The sequence below is a fragment of the Enhydra lutris genome, unplaced genomic scaffold, assembly GCF_002288905.1.
Source record: "Enhydra lutris kenyoni isolate GAN:26980312 unplaced genomic scaffold, ASM228890v2 scaffoldscaffold18, whole genome shotgun sequence".
NCBI classification, from domain to species: domain Eukaryota; kingdom Metazoa; phylum Chordata; class Mammalia; order Carnivora; family Mustelidae; genus Enhydra; species Enhydra lutris.
The window spans coordinates 9,119,439-9,134,856 of record NW_019154102.1 but is presented as its reverse complement, the minus strand read 5'-3'; positions in this window follow the sequence as shown (position 1 = coordinate 9,134,856).

Here is a 15,418-nt window from a genome sequence, read left to right as displayed (position 1 = left end):
TCAGTGGGTTAAGACCTCTGCCTTTGGCTTAGGTCATGGTCCCAGGGTCCTGGGATCGAGCCCCACATTGGGTTCTCTGCTCAGCAGGGAGCTTGCTTCCCCCTCTCTGTCTGCCTGCCTCTCTGCCTACTTGTGATCTCTGTCAAATAAATAAATAAAATCTTTAAAAAAAAAAGAAAGAAAATGAGAATGATTATAAGAAAGCATATCAAAGACAAAACGGGAATTAACTATGAATGTTGGTTCTACATCTTGGGCAGAAGCTGTTTACTATTTGAAGTCATTCACTTATTCTAAAGGTCTTGAATCAACTGTCTGCTTTCAAAAATCAGCTGCTTCTAGGGATCTCTGAGAATTTTCAATTTGAGGTTCTGTATTGGCATAGTCTTACAGTTTGTGTAGAATTCTAAATTTCTTCTTTGTTCTGAAATACAAACCCAAGATTTGATTCCCTGGAGTTTGTTTGGAATTTGTTCTTCACAATACCTGCTAAAGTCTCTCCTGACAAAGTTCAAGAGTATCTTTTCTCTGATCTCTCCTCCAATAGATTAAATGTCTTGGCTGACAATCATGAAGAGTCTGTTTAGGAAGATGTTGTGGGAAGACAGCCTTAATGCGTGTAGTGCATGGATATAGTACACGAGTATCTTTCAATATTTTGCCATATCTGCATGCAGTATAGCAAAGCCTTGTATCAGAGATAAATTCCCTAATGACATGGGCCTTCATTCCCAGTTCATAGATAGATAACTTACATGTCCCTGAGGCAGTGGCCCAAATGACCATCACAGGTAGTGGGGGGAGTACCATTGGCCAATGGAGCTCAAGGATTTCTGAAAATTCTGCCAATTTTAACTTAAGGATGCCATTGGTCATTTCAACCTTTCCAGTAGATAGTGTGTGTTGGGGGAGGGGGGAGGTAATAAAGTACATTTTTTGAGTGAAGGGTTACACTGTGGGTATGGGTGTCTTTGTATATGGTCTAAGAGAGAATGCTTTCCCCTCCCTAGTTGTGTCATTCCCTGACTAGCGAACTGTATTTTGGCAAAATTGTTATTTTTGCTTTGGAAATTTATGTCCCTTTTCTGCTAAGGCTGAGGAAAAAAGTGGAATGTTTTTTGTAGGCTTGTTTTCTGAACAAACGAGAATATCTACATCTCGTATCAGAACTGAATAACAAAGGAAAATTTATATCTTTTAGGTCTGGTTGAGGACTTGGAGAAAATAGAAGGGGCAACCATATTCTATTCTGTGACTCTGAGCAGGGATAAGTCGGTTCCTTTTATTTAGGGTTAGGATGAATATTCCAAAAGGGGAGTTTCATCATAGCAAACAAAGGGGGGTGTGCAGGTATACTTAGAAAGCATGCCCAGGGGTGCCTGGATGGCTCAATTGGTTGAGCGTCCCACTCTTGATTTCAGCTCAGGTTAAGATCTCAGGACTCTGAGATGGAGCCCCACCTCATTCCGCAAGGACACTTTAACATTATAATGAAAAGGAGGAGGAGCCATGGGCATGCTCCAAGAGTCAGTGTAAACTGGATGGGGTCTCAGGATCCTTATCTCAGGTCAGGTCAGAACTGCAGAGCCTTGCTTACTTTTGAAACAGCAGTGGGAGTGGGTAGGCTATTTCCAGGCTTTATAAGGATGAGAGTTTTTGCATTTCCTTTTTTTCCCTTAAAATCCTTAACTACTGATCTGATGTTTTTGCATTTCTTTGTAATTCTGACACCTCCTAGGAAGTTCTGCAAGAAGTGTGTTAGGGCAAGTAGAGCCAATAGCTGAGTGCCTAAAATGACCTCTTCGTTTTACTGGGGACCCCCTAACTCTTTCTGCTTACAATATGAAAGGTTTTTTTGGGAGTGGTGAGATGTTCTAAAACTGATGAGGTAACAGTTGGACAACTCTGTGGATAAGCTAAAAGCCATTTATAGTATACTTTAAATGGGTGAATTGTATGATATGCAAATTATATCTCAGTAGAGCTATTAACAAAAAACCCCACAGATTTATAGTCCTATAATCAGAAAAACAAAAGAGAATCAATTACATTAATAGAAACTGAACTTGAAATTGTGTCAGTGGAAATCATCCAGTTTAAAGAAGGAAAAAGTAATTTTTTAAAAAATGGACACTCAATGACTTGTGGGAGAATTTTAACATACAAGTAATTGTTATTCCAAAAGCAGAGGAAAGAAGAAAAATTATTTGAAGAAATAATAACATAAAACTTACCAAATTAGGTGAAATATATAAGTTTTTAAAAATTTACAAATTCTGAGCCTCCTGGGTGGCTCAGTTGGTTAAACATCTGCCTTTAATTCAGGTTGTGATCCCAGGGACTGGGATCAAGCCCCACTTAGGACTCCCTGCTCAGCGGGGACTCTGGTTTCTCCCTTTTCCTCTGCTGCTCCCTCTGTTTGTGCGTGCTCTTTCTCTCAAATAAATAAAGACTTAAAAAAAAATTTACAGGGGCACCTGGATGGCTCAGTGGGTTAAGCCTCTGCCTTTGGCTCGGGCCATGATCTCGGGGTCCTGGGATCAAGCCCTGCATTGGGGTCTCTGCTTGGTGGGGGCCCTGCTTCCCCCTCTCTCTCTACCTGTGTCTCTGCCTACTTGTGATCTCTCTCTCTGTGTCAAATAAATAAATAAAATCTCTTAAAAAAATAAAATATACAAACTTCTAAAAAAAAATTTACAGATTCAAGAAATTCAGTGACAGTGTCCTCAAATAGGGTAAATTCTAAGGAAACAATGCTCGTATACAACATCATCAAATTATAACTTTAAAAATAAATATAGGAAAAATTATGAAAGCATCTAGGTAAAAATGATATCTGAATTATAGGGGTACAAAAATTCAAATAAGCAGAGACATCACATCAGAAATTATGGAAGCAAAATAACATGGATTTTAAAACACCAGGAGACTTTCAAAGCATGGGAAAAAATGTTGACTAAATTTCAATAACCATCAAAATATCTTCTGATTATTAGGCAAAATATAAACAATTTTAGATTAAGTTAACATATGAGAATATATTATCAGCAGACCTACATGCCAAGACATAGATTTTTTTTTTCTTAGTTGAAAGAAAAATAATATTGATGTGGGAAACAAAGGCAAAAGAAAAAATTAAATATCCTTACTACCTACAGGCCATTGACAAGTCCTTGAAACAGGTAGAGTGACCCTCCTCTGGGATCTGTTGCCTCAATGTTGACCCTTTGCTAATGGAAAAGGCAATCTTGGCTTAACATTATCCTAACCCCCCCCAGGATCCTATGAGTCTACTTTAACATATGAAAATTCCTTTGAAAACTTCCTTTATCTCTACTCCCCATGAGAGATGTTAGTAATCATCCTCCAAGCACTTGGCCCACTGGTAAACATCTGAAGGGTCTCCTGGACTGAGTTTTTACTAAACAATAATAAATGGCCTTTTCATAACAATAGCTAGCCCCCTCAGGGTCCTAGAAACATTGTTTCCAAAATACCTTGAAGGCTTGTGCTGTCCTTAACCCCCTCCCACTTGAAAGAATATAAATCAGTCACCCATCACAACCCCAGTGCAGCTTTCTGCCCACGGAACCTGTCCCGGTACTTTAATAAAACCACCTTTTGGGGTGCCTGGGTGGCTCAGTGGGTTAAGCCACTGCCTTCAGCTCAGGTCATGATCTCAGGGTCCTGGGATCGAGTCCCGCATTGGGCTCTCTGCTCAGCGGGGAGCCTGCTTCCTCCTCTCTCTCTGCCTCTCTGCCTACTTGTGATCTCTGTCAAAAAAAAAAAAAAAAAAAAAAATCTAAAAATAAAACCACCTTTTTGCACTAAAGACACGATTCAAGAATGCTTTCTTGGCCATCAGCTCCAAACCCCAACATTTCTACATCAATACTATAGGAAAACTTATATTTTCAAGCATGAATTAAAAAAACCAGAAATTAAATATTATGGTAAATATAAAGTAATGTCTCTCTTAATTTCTTTAAAGTACATATGACTGTTTAAAGCAAAAATTATGACACTGAAGGAGAGCAGACACTTGCATTTATATGGGGAATTCCATTTGTAAGGGAGTCTCCCTCTCTTTTAGGAAGAGAAGGACTAAAATGCTAGACACTCATATCAAGGGAAAGGCAATGACTTAAATCTGCATAACAGCCTTACCCTTGTTTGTGAGCTTTTCCTGATAGCCTCCCACAACTGCCCTGCCAACATCTTCTTTGGTCTTTAGCTGGAGATGTTGTTTCTTGTAAGAGGTGATGGCTTGAGCCCTTTTGGGGAGTTACTGAGTTTTCCTGTACACAGGAGGTATGCATGTTTTTAAAATTGTTTGTTTTTCTCCTGTTAATCTACCTTCTTATTACACGGTAGGGGGTTGGACCTGAGCCACCTTTAACCTAGAAGGGTAAAGGAAAATCATTTTTCCTCCCCAACATAGTTCTTGTGAAGTTTATAATATATGCTAATGTAATGCATATGAAATGTATGGCATAAAGGAGAGCACAGAATGGTTAATGGACCTATAAATTCACAGTGTATGTATTAAATAAATTATTGAATATTAACTCTAATTAGACTGAAAAGTTAAGGATGCGCTTGTAATCCCTAAAGCAACTATAGAAAATGAAATACAAAAAGGTTTAGCTAAAAAATTTAAAAACTACTTAAAATGGAATTTTAAAACATTCAAATATCATGCATAGAGGCATAAAATGGGAAACAGAAGAACAGAGAAACATAGAATATAAAACCATACCTTTGCTCCAGACTGAAGGTAATGTCTCCATATGAGGTACCTGAATGAGGTAACTGCTTTATACATCTGGCGACTCTGAGGACATCCAAAGAGACATCCTGGGGGGTGTCCACAGGGCAAACTCTATGTCCTAGGAGGTACAGCCCTTGACCCAGGTCTCTTCTGCTGGCGCCCTTGAGACCTTTCCTTGACCTTTCTTGTGGAGATAATGCCACACTAGCAGCTTACCTAGAGGTATAGCAATCTCAAAAACACTGATTTCTTTTCCCAGAAATCTATAACTTCTGGGTCTAGCAATTTAGTTTAGGATTATCAGCTGGCCAGTTTCACAGGTGCACCTGGGAGTTGGGCGCTCTTTTCTCATGTATTTATCTGCATTATCTGACTCTTTCCCATCTGCTTCTTTGTCTGAATTTTTATTTTTTCCTTAAAGAAGGGGATGGAGAGAGCATAACAGACGGAATTAAAAAAAAAAAAGAAGAAGAAGAAGCATCAAAAATCACTTAGTTAAAATTTTGTTTATGGAATAAAAAATGAACTACAAGGAATCCTCCATTCAGTGACAGTCCCCAACACTGGGGGTCTGGAGGGATTAGCAGGGTGGCCAGGGGTGCTTGGAGAGTAACTTGGTAAGAGATGAGAGAAGTGTGCTACAGGAATACGGAGTCTTCAACAGCTGACATTTGTAATAAGCATCTACATCACAAAATTGTGTTTGTTTCTTTTTTTTTTTTCCGCTTCCACTCACTAATTTGTCCTAGATGTGGATGTTGACTAGAAACCAAGAAAGATCTCAGTATGTTAAATGAGATTATACAGGACTCCTGTTCTGGATTTCGTTATCTTCCATTCTGGCTGTGAAGGTTTATTGTCTTTTGACTGTCTTGGGCAGAGGGAAATAAAGGGATCACACTCAGGCTCTTCAACAGGATCTCAAAGATGTCCTGAAACTGATTTCTTCCAGAATGATGCTTCCATCTGGGGTGCTCCTCCCCCTGAGATCTGAAGGCTTATTCATGATTTCTATCAGTGCTGCTGTCCTTCTGCCTCGGCCATCCTTCCACAAAGCTGAGTCGAGATAGTTTACCTCAGTTTAGAACTTTACCAAATCAGTAGAAGAAGGTTTCCATAGAGAGTGCCTATGCTGTGATCCCTTTCACACATTACTTCTGGAGTAAAAAATCTAATTCTGGAGGCTCTGGGGATGACTCTTCCTAAGATGTCATGGTTTTCACTGTTGTCTTTGTTGTTAAAATCTGCAGGCACATTTGGAATTTCCTGAGGAAAAGAGAAACAAAAATATTGAAAAGACTAACAATTACCAAATAGTATCCAAGGACAGGATTTTTAAAATAATAAATCACTCAAAATCTGCTATTCAAATAATAACATATTTATGAAGTAAACCCATTCTTGGTTTTTGAGTATCCTTCTTAATAAGATGAAAATAATATTGCCAGACAAAAGCTATTTCAAAAGATGTCTTCATTTGTGCACTAAATTTATAGTTTTACTACTTACATTTTATAGTCTAAATGCCAACTTTGCCGCTTTTGATAAACTACATATTTTATTATTTCTGAGAGGGTTGAATGCAAATCTGGACAATTTATAGATTTGTGGAAAATTGATGCATGTTTATATGATGTAAAAGACATAAAATATATAAAAATATAATTTAAGAGCAATAGAATGAAATATATACTCCCCTTCAGGTTATTAAAAGCAATCACATTTAATTTAATATTCTATTCATTTAAACCTAAGGAAAATGCTGTTATAAATTAGTAATAAATTATAAATTCTTAAAAGCAATTGTCCAATGCTTTTGTGATTTTTCAAGACCTAGTGAGCACACAAAATCAAAATATTTTAAATGAACTATATATGTGTATTGTTGGGGAAGAAATTTTCCCTTACCCTCAGAGAATTAAACTGACATGAGACAGATGAATAGAAGAAAGTCTAATTTAATTTTGTATGCACAGGAACCCCACACATATGAGAGGTTCAAAGATAGAAAGTTAAAATGAGGTATATATGCCATCCTGAGCTAAGGAATGAGATGTGGGCCTGGGGCTTCAAAGGAGAGGAGAGCCCTTCACAGGGCAATAAGAGCACATTTTTGGTAATTAGATGTTTGCCCTCCCATACAGATGGTTCACTCAGATGAAATTTATCTCCAATAATAACTCTTACTCTGGGAAAGACCTCCAATTTAGATTTTTCTAGGTCGTTAAGGGAGGGATAAAAGTTTCTCTTTAGCCAAAAGGGTCTTGATTGCCATTAACTCAAAACAGTACATGTGCCAGTTCATTTGCACACTTGTTTGACTCCAAAATTCATGCTCCAAGTCTAAAGTCATTTTCTATACCTAACTGCCTTAAGGTTCTTTTTTTTTCCTTTCCTTTTCTTTTCTTTTTTTTCTTTTTTTACTTTTTTATTTGACACACACACAGAGAGAGAGAGCACAAGCAAGGGGAGAGGCAGAGGGAGAAGCAGGCTCCCTGCTCAGCGGGAAGCCCCACGTGGAGCTGGATCCCAGGACTCTGGGATCATGACCTGAGCTGAAGGCAGACACTTAACCAACTAAGCCACCCAGGTGCCCCCTGCCTTAAAGTTCTAATTAACTAACAATCATGGATAGAGTGTAAGAAAAATCTCTTCCTTGCCGTACCCTGACTTAAGGTAAATTGTTTATTTCAGCAGCGTTCCAATGTTCTTGAAAAATTGTATCTTGAAAATGGATGTGTTCTATTTGAAGCAGTTTTGATTTTGAAGTTTTAATGGTCCCAACAGTGGGAGGGTCAAAATCTATTGTTGATTCTGCTGCCATATCACACCTCACAAAGGTCAGAAAGTGAGGCAATTTTCTTTTGAAGTACTGGAGCTCTCTGGATTAGTAAGGGAATCAGAAAGGAAGAGAGGAAAGTAGAACTGGCAGCTGCAAATAAGGCTACCATAGCCCCCTTGAGATGAGAGCTGTTCCCAAATGCCTTGCTAAAAAAGGTGTTATTTTTTAAAAGTCTTATGGCTTTGTGTTTCTGTTCTCCTTCACTTGAAATGCCTCAAGTAGTTGTTCAGTACAGTTGGGAGAATCATGTGCCTCTTTATTCTCTGGAGTTTGCGTCTGCTTCCTGGAGACTGCTCCTCTGTTATTGACAAAAACAGCCATGATTCCAAATGTGTGGCACTTTGTAAGCACAGGGCTCAGTACTCCATCTGGCTCAATAAAAAGGTGGGTTCAATAGGGGCAAAATGTTCTAAGAAAAGGCGCAGGAGAGAGAGGAGGTAGGGCTCCGCAAACCAGTTTCAATAAGGACTATTTTAATTCCTGGAATGGAGATTTAAAAGACTGTGTTGATTTTCATCCTTATGTAACTCTTTGTTTCTTTGGATTTTGAAAGAATGGTTGAAATTGGTTTTATAAATATAATTTTCATAGAAAAAATGAAATTCACCTTCCTATAGAATATCTTGCTGTGGTGTAGTAAGTGGCACGGTTTCTAAATAGCTAATAATTACCACAGTTAGAAAGTTATATCTCCCTGTTCCCCGAAAGAAAAGGTCAGAGTTCACATTTTTGTGTTTGCGAAATTTTAATCATAATGGTATGTATTACAGAGGGGTGTTGTAAGGTTAAGCAAGTTAGTAAATATAAACAGGTGGTATTATTATCTGATAGAGGTAAGTCATGGAATAACATCAAAAAATCAATAATTCAATTAAGACACTTAATGACAATTATCAGGGTATAGGGGTCTACAAATAAAATTCAGAAAACCAAATCACACATTTTATGCAAAGAAATCTGATTAAACATAAATCATTTCAAGCAAGTGTTTTAAATTTCTCTAAATATCACCTTAATATCTCTATTTGGAATAAAATGTAATATACATTTAAAATACATTTTGTATTTCATGTTGTTAAAAGATAAACTGAGGCATATTAAAAAATTTAACAGTTTGAGTAAAAATTGACTTGAATTAGGCAGTATTAGACCAGAAGGGGTTAGGATTGCTCTGAGGACAGGAACCAGGTGAAAGACTTATACAGAGAAAGTGCAGGAGAAAAAAGGTGGGGAGGGGAAGAAGCTACATGGGCTATAGCTTAAAGCCTCATTGGCTGTTTGTGATTGGTTGTCCTTGGCATTTTGATTCTGTAACCTTGAAGGATCACCAGGTTTAGATTTGGGTTTGCTTATACAGACATAGGCAGCATTACAGCACTTCAATCTAATGGCCTCCTTGTTTAATTCACTTCACAATTCTTGTCAAACAATAAATTTATCTAAATTGAATACTTGAAGATTTCTAGAACAGCAGACTTCTTTCTCTTCCTGTTTGGTAAAATGCCTATAGCAAGTGTAAGGACTTTTAGCCAATTAATGTCAAACATAGATGCTACTCAGGACTTTAAGTAAAGAATTTGTCTTGTAGTTCTGGGGAATCGTTTTCAAGAAAAACTCCTCAGTAGCTGATGCTCAGGACCTAGAAGCCTTTCTAAGTTTTTAATGAGGTCCAGTGTTATTCTTGCAATCCTGTTTTTGGTGCTTCATCACATTTTTCCTGCCTATCACTCTTACATCCTCTTGTGTGCTGGGCCAGCATTAGTCACCTGGAAAATCTGCATTCTACCAGAAATCACTTTTGCAACTATATCCCATTGCATTTTGCACGTTGTCTTCTGAGTTGCCAAGATAGTTTCTATATTTGTTTTCACACACATTTTTCTATTTGACTATTAGTTACTTGGTGAAAGGAAGGGACTCCATTTAAATATTTTGTATCTTCAGAAACTAGCCAAACTCTTCCATATATTATAAGCTTGAGGGGAACCCGGCAGGCTCCATCTGTAGGGTATGCATCTCTTAATCTCAGGCTCATTAGTTCAAGCCCTACATTGGGTGTGGAGCCTGTTTAAAATAAAATTTAAAAAAAGAAGAAGAAGAAATTTGAAGGAAAGACAGCTGTAATGTGCCAAATATCCATTTTCTTTTCCAGACTCCAGATTTTACCACGAGCCATTGCTGCTAGAAATAAAGGCTACATTCCCAATCTCCAAAGAAGCAAGATGTGATCAAGTAAATATAAGTGTTGGGAATGAATTCTGGGAATGTTCTTTCAAAGAATCTGGGTCAATTGAGAGAAGCATCATTCTTTATCCTTCTGTTCTTTCTTTTTCATTAGGTTGGGAACTCAGATGTGTTCAACAGAACTTTAGGAGCCATCTTGACTTTAAGAATGGAAGCCACATGGTTAGTCAGTGAAATAGGCTGTTAGATGAAAAAGCCAGATCCAAGAGGCCATAAAGATAATGTAGCAGATTGGAGAGGGCTACATTCAATTTTTTTTTAACATGAAAAATTAAATCCTTGAATGTTTATGTCACAATATCTTGGTGTTCTATTACTCTTAGTCAAATGCAATCTATAACTGACACAGCTAAATTAAAAAAAAAAGAAAGGAAACAAAAATGTTGTTAAATGCAACATTCATTTTTGTGTGTGCACAAGATAAAATAAAAAGGGGATGATGACAGGAAGAGGATTTTTATTTAGTACATGATCCTCACCTGGTTGTTTGGCCAAATAACAAAAAATTAACAAAACATCCATGAAAGTACCATTGTGGCAACATTGTGATATATGAACTGTCATTTGACAGAGTTGACTGAATTTTTGGAAATGATCTCTTTTGGCTTTTAGAACACTATCATCAGCAGTGACAACTTCTAATTGTATGAGTTTTTCTTTGTGTTTCTCTTCGCTTCCTTTTCCTCCACAAGCTTTCAAATGCTATAGCTCCTTAGAGTTTTATTCTTGACCTTGTCTCTTCTCATTTGTTAGTACTGTTTCTGAGTGAGCTCCTCAGCTGACAGAATATCAGCACTGGAATTATGGGTTTATGGGTCAAGACCTAGACCTGTATGTCTTACTCTCTAGTGAACATCCTTTAGGAATTCAGAAACACCTGGGGTACTTTCATTCTCCGTCCCAGCCAGAGATCTCAGACTGCTCCTCCTAGAGTATCCCCCCTTTAGGTTAATTTGTACCACTATCCTTACCTAAGCTAAAATCTTAACTCCAACTTTCTCTCTCAGATTCATGACTAATCATTCATAAATTGCTACCTTAGTAATGGAGGATGGCTTTTTTGCTTCCTATCTAGAGGCTTTTGAATTAGATTATTTGCCACCGAAATAGCCTCAGTACCAACTTCCTGCCCCTGATTTGTTCTTCTCATAGCTCATTCTGCACTCAGCTCATGGCACCACTGTCAATTATCTTTAAAAAAAAGAAAAAAAAACAATAAATTCAAAATGTGGTCATGTGTATTGGCTGCTCATTGCCTACATACCAATGTTCAGATCCTTTGTCATGTGATGAACAGTTCATCATGTTCTATCTTCAATGATAGTTTTCATGCCTCAGCCAAGCTGAACTTTTTCAAATCCTTTCATGCTTTTTGAACCATTCTTTTGCCTCTGCCTAGCAGTTCTTTTTCCCCTTTTCTTTGTCTGTTGTGTTCTTTTTGATAGTTCCAAATTCATATTAAAAGCTGCTTTCCCTGCACTGCCTTATAGTTCACCTAGAGATTTGGTTGTTTTCTTATCTGTGGTATCATAAACTTCAGGATAGCACTTACAACACTATTGTGTATAGTTTATCACCTGTGAATTTATGAGTTTGTCGTCCATACTGAACTTGAGATTCTTGAGGACTTGGGCATTTTTTAAAGTATTGCTCATCATATTTTTCTGAGATTTAAAAGAAGATGCTCAGCATAATAATTAAAAAGATCTTTCTCCATCTCTTTCTCTCTTTCTTTTCCTTTTTTCTACATGAAGGACAAAACAGAAATGTGGTCAGTCTCTAGATTTACAAGCCTGGCACTCAGCAATGATGCACAGGGTTGTAAATTTTCCTTTAAAACAGATTTTAGGAGATTTTTACTGGGCAAATATGACACAGAAAGGATGCATATTCGTGATGTTTTGCAACTTCTGAATGGACCTATAGAAACTATCTACAACCTTTATTAAAGTAAGACTCATTTAATTTATCTCAGTTTAAGGATTGCATGATTAAGCCCACTGCTCTTAAAATAAAACTGTCAAAGAAAACCATACCTATGGGTCAGTTTCATGATTAGTATGACATTTCACTGTCCATGGAATTTAAAATGGGTCTTTTCATCTTAGTTTCAAAGTTTGAAGAGGCTGATCTGTGAGTTTTACTTTTGTCTGCACTGATTGTATTGCTTCTTTTGAAAAAGACTACATTTTTAGCTTTGAAGTCTAGAATCCTGATTTAGTCAAAAAAGAGGATAAGAGAAACAGCTTCAGTTGGGTTTTCATTTACAGAACAACCTGACCTGATTTTGAAGCTGAGTGAGGGGGAAGGAACTAATTTTCAATCTCTGTTAATACCATTTGGATGAGTACTGTCTCCCAAAAAATGGGACCAACACATATTTCAAAAAAAGCTAATAGCAATCATCCACAGTTATCTTTTTAATCATTCCGAACCTCTGACATATATTCGAAGAAAAAAAAAGCGCCAGTCATTAGTAAATTCTTATGACTCCTCCTCAAATCAGTCAGTTCCTCTATAAACTAGCGATTTCCTCAGTAACAACCCCTGCCATTTGTGCTCTAAGGAAAGTTGGAAACATCAAAATGAAATCAAGAAAGAAATCAAAATGGGCAACAATACTTTATCAGATATGAAGTCATACTTATTTTTTAGCTTGATAATAATAGGAGTTATTTCAAGGAGCATCCCATTTTACAAATAGATAGCTTTGGCCCCTAAAAAATGGCATTTTATTACACCAGAATTTTCTGTTTCTCTTCTAACAAAAGTTACTACTTTTGTATCAACAAAAGTATATCACCACCTATAGTATAGTAGCTGAGGGAGAAATGATCATTTGTCAAACAGCGATTCATAATATCTAATATCATAGATTTTTTGTCCCATAAATTGAAATATTGAAGGTAAAAGGAAAAGAGAAAACAATGTTTGAGAAATATAATACCAATGTATTATATTATTATATTATATTATCTTTTTTTATATATAAAAAATTTATATATTAAAAAATATATTGCATTTTCCAGCCTGAATTACAATGCTCAGGGATGAAAATATATATTAATAAAACTTTATGTTCAATCATATTGCATGTGCATTATGAGTGTCAAAAATATCTTGAGCTGTATGTTTTAAGAATCGGAATTTTGGGGGCACCTGGGTGGCTCAGTGGGTTAAAGCCTCTGCCTTCGGCTCGGGTCATGGTCCTAGTGTCCTGGGATCGAGCCCCACATCCGGCTCTGTGCTCTGCAGGGAGCCTGCTTCCACCTCTCTCTATCTGTCTGCTTCTCTGCCTACTTGTGATCTCTGTCTGTCAAGTAAATGAATAAAATCTTTGAAAAAAAAAAAAAAAGAATCGGAATTTTGGAAACCCGTGTATGGTTATAGCTTAGAAATCGTGCTTATATATACATGCAGATAAGTGGTAACCTTTAGCAAATGCTAAAAAATAACAAAATGCATACAGTTATATATATATTTTTTAATATTTTATTTATTTGTTTGACACAGAGAGATCACAAGTAGGCAGAGAGGCAGGCAGAAAGAGAGGAGGAAGCAGGCTCCCTGCCAAGGAGAGAGCCCATGCCGGATTCTATCCCAGGACCCTGAGAACATGACCTGACCAAAGGCAGAGGCTTAACCCATTGAGCCACCCAGGGGCCCCACATACAGTTATATCTTAATTTAGATTTTATTCTATTAATATAAAGTCATGCTTTTTATCACTTGAAGTGACATGTCGTCTTAAGTGAATAGTGTTAAGTATTCCTTAATGAATAAACTTTTTAGACTGATGGACTGAACAGACAAATGGGCAGTGGTCAGGCCATATATGAAAACAGAACTCTGACCCACAACCTTCAGCAGCCAGGCCACAAAGCTGAACCACTGTGTGTAGTGGCCAGTCCAGGAAGCCGAACAATCTTATAATGAGTGCTCCCAAGTGGCCAAGACTTGATGAATAACTGATAGCTCCCCTAAGTTTTGCCCATACCTTAGATTTAGGACCAACTGGAAAAAAACAATTATGCTCCCCTGACCAATGACATGGATGTTAATTTTAGTTACCTGGCTCCAGTTTCCCCATGCCAACAGTTTCCAATCAGAACATTCCTGAAGCTTTCTCCCTCCGTCTCTCTTGTTCTCTTTTTATAACGGTGAATCTTCCCACTCCTCTGTCTTCCTTTGAGTCTTTGCTAAATACAACTGATGGCGACTGACCTCCTTTCTATAGCAAGGTCATTGTTTGTCTTCATTTATTTACATAGAATCATTAAAATCTCTTATTTCTTGCTCTAAATATATTGTTTGTGATTTTCAGAAATGCTTTTTAGTGTTTCACATTATATGTGTATATCTGTGAATATATTGCTTGGCAGATTTTAAAAATTCATTTATTTATTATCATACAACAATCCTTAATTTTTTCAATTCATATGATTTACAAACTCCTTATATTAGTAAATGTAGTTGATTTAACTACAGTATAATATTCAAACCTATGAATATCTGGAATCCATTATTCTTTTAAGGGGAATTTAGGTTTTTTTCTACTTTTGGCTATTATCAAGAATACCTCAGTAAATTTCCTTGTACATTTCTTCTTGTCCACATTTCACTTGCGGGAAATTTTTCTAGCATCCATACCTGTGGTAAAATTGCTGGGCCATTGAATGTGGGCTTTTCCACCTAAATTTAATATTGTCAAATTACTCTTAAAGTAATTGTATCTGCTTATCCTAAAATCATCTGTGTGTATTCTTTATATGCTTAGGCTTTGTAAATTTTGCTAATCTGATAGTTGTTAAATTCTATGCCACTGATATTTTAATTTGCATTTCTCTAGTGAAACTGAGCATCATTTCATATACTTATTAGCAATACACACTCTCTCTGGAAGAAATCATTTGACCATTTCCTAGTGCATGTTTATTCTTTTTTATATTGGTTTATAAAAGAGAAATTTCACTGGACAACATAAGCTAGCAAGGAAGACTTTTTGCATGAGTATTGCATTAGGGGAAAGAGGTTGATTTTAACCCCACTGGAACAAAATAGGCAAGTTTTTAAGCCTTGGGATGAGTTAGTGGAAAAATACTAAAGGACATGATAGGGGGGTTGATCAATGTACTTAGGGCATCAGTGTTTACTAACTGGAGCTAAGGGAAGTCAGGTTCCTACCTTCCCATAGGAACTGGGAAATAGAGGAGGTGCTCTTTCCTTGGATGATTACATTTCAAGGGGATGTCTCTGTCTTTGAGAAAGACATCCCTTGGTTCTAGAACTGGAACAGGGTGGGGAAGATTTATATCTCAAAATTCTGAGAAAGAATTTATAACGGCAAGTTTTCTAAAGTAATGTTCTAAGAAGAAAAGAGGCCAGGGGCCTACAATCAGGAAGAAACCAATCACAAGTTTAGTTGAAATGAGGGGAATATTAGGCCCTCTTGTTCATTACTTAGAGGAGTTAAAATTCTATGTACATTTCAGTGGGCAGAAGACATGAACAGACATTCTTCCAAAGAAGACATACAGATGGCTCAACATTACAGATCATCA